At 53.2% G+C, this 4,291-nt stretch overlaps 1 pseudogene; it reads left to right on the top strand.

The window, feature by feature from the left end:
• The first annotated feature begins 993 nt into the window (after nucleotides 1–993).
• Nucleotides 994–2,986, top strand: LOC121483865 (annotated as a pseudogene).
• Nucleotides 2,987–4,291: the final 1,305 nt, after the last annotated feature.

Genomic DNA, 4,291 nt, shown 5'->3' with positions numbered 1-4,291 from the left:
CAAAAAAAAAAACCACCTTGGGTGTCTCATTGACTCACACTCTAGTATTTTACCTTCTGTTGGAAAGACAGACGCCAGGTATCCGGTGAACTGAACCCAATTTATCAATTAAGCTAGTTACACCTTCAAAGTTCCAGGTCACCAAAGATTTGGGAAGGTATTGTAAAAGTTTAACCTATAGACCTTTTTTCATCTTTTTCTTTTTTTCTTTTTTTAAACTTTTTTTTTTAATTTTTATTTATTTTTGATAGTCACAGAGAGAGAGAGAGAGAGAGAGAGAGGCAGAGACACAGGCAGAGGGAGAAGCAGGCTCCAATGCAGGGAGCCTGACGTGGGACTCGATCCCGGGACTCCAGGATCACGCCCTGGGCTGAAGGTGGCACTAAAACGCTGAGCCACAGGGGCTGCCCTGTATGATACAATTGTTAAGGAAGCACGAAACAGGGGATCCCTGGGTGGCTCAGCGGTTTAGCACCTGCCTTCGGCCCAGGGCGTGATCCTGGAGTCCCGGGATCGAGTCCTACATCGGGGGTTCCTGCAGGGAGCCCGCTTCTCCCTCTGCCTGTGTCTCTGCCTGTGTGTGTGTGTGTGTGTGTGTGTGTGTGTGTGTGTGTGCGCGCGTGTATGTCTCATGAATTGTGAATTAAAATTTAAAAAAAGAGGAAGGAAAAAAGAAACAAACAAACCTGAAACACGTTTACTAACACACCCAGGTATCTGCAGGTTTCCTGAATCAGACAAAAGAGAAACACAAAAACTGAGGTGGGGGGAGGGGGGAAGGAAGAAAAGGGCAAGGGGTGGAGGAGGAAAACACAACACCACCAAACAAAAAAAAAACCACCTTGGGTGTCTCATTGACTCACACTCTAGTATTTTACCTTCTGTTGGAAAGACAGACGCCAGGTATCCGGTGAACTGAACCCAATTTATCAATTAAGCTAGTTACACCTTCAAAGTTCCAGGTCACCAAAGATTTGGGAAGGTATTGTAAAAGTTTAACCTATAGACCTTTTTTCATCTTTTTCTTTCTTTCTTTCTTTCTTTCTTTCTTTCTTTCTTTCTTTCTTTCTTTCTTCTTTCTTTCTTTCTTTCTTTCTTTCTTTCTTTCTTTCTTTTTTTTACCTGCTTGCTCGTAACAAGGAAAAGTACACGAGACAGACAAAATCGATCATTTGAAGTAGTTTCCGTGGACAAATCCTCAGAAGCACAACTTAACCAATCCGTTGAGTTCACAGCAAAAGTTGAGTACGCCCGTCCCTCGGGGCCTGGACCCTCGGGCATCCTTCCGGGTCGGTCCTGGGGGAACAAGGGGATAAGTAGTTCTCCTTTTCTTTGCTGTGCCTGTGGGGTCTAACAAGACACCACACGTGTCTTGTTTCTTTGTAATGAGGTGGCGGAGGGGTGTATCTGGATCACCACCATTCCAGGGCCCACAAACTGTGACGGGAGCACAGCGCATCCCACCGCCCACCCCAACCCCAACGGCGGCGGGGGTGGGGGTGGGTGCGGGCAAAGCTGGTCATCCGTGTGAAGTGTGACGGTGATAGCTCCCAGGACACGTCTTCTTACAGGAAACCCACAGGGACCGCGGATACGCAGAGATGACTGAGGCCGATGTAAATCCGAAGGCCTACCCCGTGGCAGATGCCCACCTCACCAAGAAACTCCTGGACGCGTGTTCAGCAGTCCTGTAATTACAAGCAGCTTCGGAAAGGAGCTCACGGAGCCACCAAAACCCTCCACGGAGGCATCCCTGAGTTCATCCTGATGGCTGGCTGCAGACGCCGAGCCCCTGGAGGTCATCCCGCACCTTCCGCTGCCTGCCGCGCCGCGTGAAGAGAAGAACGTGCCCTACGTGTGTTCGTGCGCTCCAAGCAGGCCCTCGGGTGGGCCTGCGGGGTGTCCGGGTGTCCTAGTGTCATTTGCCAATACGCTCCTGCCGTCTGCTTTGGTAACGTGACGTCGTTCCCCTTCTCCCCCCAAATCCCAACCCATGCCCCTGAGGGTGGCAGGGCAGCAGCCTACCAAAGAGATGTGCTGCAGACTTCGAGGCTACCTGGGTGAGTCAGACAGACGGCAGCTGACGTAAGGAGTTGAGAAGTGGCTAGGGAAAAAAAAGAAAAGAAAAAGAAAGAAAGAAAGAAAGAAAGAAAGAAAGAAAGAAAGAAAGAAAGAGAGGGTCCACTGATGATGCCGGAATGAAGTCTGAGCAAGTCACGGAGACGTGACCGGAAGCTACAGCAGAGACCTCGGAATCAAGGAAACATGCTCTCTGGTGAATGGAGTCGTCTTTCACGGACGCTCCATACCAGGTCTGAGAGGCCTTACGCCTGTTTCCTGCCAGAATCGGATCAGATGTATGTATCCTTTATCACATCAGACAGACAGAGCCAGCCTGTCATTCTGGTGAGCATCCTAATAAAGAAATATCTTCAAACTCCACCGCACCCCCCCTCCAAAAAATAAAGGAAACCAACAACCATGCATTGGCTCCAAAGGCGTAGATGTCGCCCCAGCCCCCCCCCCCGCCGCCCCGCGTCCTCAAAAAACTCAATCTATGTGTTCCCCACTCCCACTGTCAGGCTCCCGTGGTGGCCCAATGGCTCGGGTGATTTTTGCTCCTTACACGGGGGCGGCGGGATGAGGAGGGGGGGCGGCGATGGCCTTGAAGGGACCCGGGATGATGGCAGAGGAGTTGACCACTCCATCCACAGGAGTGTTGCAGAAACGGGGGGGGGGGGTGTGCGGGGGCCACGGGGGAGGCGGAGGCGCAGAGGCGGCAAGGCAGTCCCCGCCCCCGCCAGGACTGAGACAGATTTAAAGGTTTTTATTTTTTTCCTTTTTTTTTTTTAAGGATTTCTTTATTTACTCCTGAGAGACACAGAGAGAGGCAGACAGAGACACAGGCAGAGGGAGAAGGAGGCTCCCCGCAGGCAGGGAACCGGATGCGGGCACAGGACCCCAGGGTATCCCTTCCACCTCCCCAACCCCCCCCCCCCCCCCCCCCGCATCACGCCCTGAGAGGAAGGCAGCCGCCCAACCACTGAGCCACCCAGGTGTCCACCCGTCCCTCTTGTCCCTCTTTTCCTTTCTCTATCCGTCAACCTTCCAGCCTTCCGCCTCCAACGCCCCCTGTTCCTTCATGTCGGCTTCCTCCTGGAAAACAGGACTTGTCCGTGGTTGCCTTTCAGCCCTCTGAAAGAGGTGGAGGTGCAGGCAGTGGGTTGGGCATCGGTTCTGGTGCTCGTGCGTGCGTGCGTGCGTGTGGAATTCGGATTTCTGGCGTCTGCCTGCCTGGCCTGCTTTCCCCGTCTTCTTCATGATTTGGACTCATGGGAAGTGTGTGTGTGTGTGGGGGGGGAGTCGGGTCCTTATTTCTCTGGACCACCTCTTGGGTCCCATCCCACGAGGCATCTTTCTGATGGGGTGACCTGGAAGTCCGAACGTAGGGAATTTTCTTTTCTTTCTTTCTTTCTCTTTCTTTCTTTCTTTTTATTTTTACCAGATTTTGAGAGAGAGAGAGAGAGAGAAAGAGAGAGAAAGGGGCAGAGACCTAGGCAGAGGGAGAAGCAGGCTCCAATGCAAGGAGCTCGATGTGGGGCTGGATCCCCGGATCCTGTGATCACGACGTGCCCCTAAGGCAGATGCTCCACACGGAGCCACCCAGGCGTCCCCGTTTCTGTATTATAAGGGAGACAGAGAGGCAACCTGTGTTCAGAGGGACGGAAACAGAGCCCGTGTGCTGAGGTTTCTCGGAGCCCTTTGGACCTTTGGCCGGTGCGAAAGCCAAGGGAGCGGGGCCCAGAAACGTTCAAGGCTGAGAATTCCCTTGCTCAATATTCATTTCGCAGATGCCTGATTGCAAGTGGTATGGAATGGAATGGAATGGAATGGAATGGAATGGAATGGAATGGCATGGAATGGCATGGCATGGCATGGCATGGCAAACGTGTCTGTCTGTTTGGGTTACTAGCAGGACCCAGAGAGCCGAAGCTCTCGACCTCAGGGACTTGAAGTTGCAAGTTGGATGCCAGAGATAGAGAGGTAGGCTCAGGCAGGCAGGGCCAGAAAGCTGGCTCGCCCGCCCGGGGAGTCCAGGTGTGAGGCATATGGGATCGCAGGGCAGCTGGGACACAGCCTGGTCCGGATCCACCCAGGTCAGTAGCGTTTCCCGACTCAGGAAAACGTCGGGTGCCCAAGCGGGGCCTTCCTTAGGGATGTTTCGCTCCCCCTCCCCCTCCCCTTCCCCCTCTCCGGGACGGGGACATCTGCACCGCTAGGGGGCGCAGCG

This window comes from Vulpes lagopus, unplaced genomic scaffold (genome assembly GCF_018345385.1).
Source record: "Vulpes lagopus strain Blue_001 unplaced genomic scaffold, ASM1834538v1 ctg291, whole genome shotgun sequence".
Lineage (NCBI taxonomy): Eukaryota > Metazoa > Chordata > Mammalia > Carnivora > Canidae > Vulpes > Vulpes lagopus.
The sequence above is the reverse complement of the archived record's forward strand: the minus strand, read 5'-3'. Positions and strand labels throughout refer to the sequence as shown.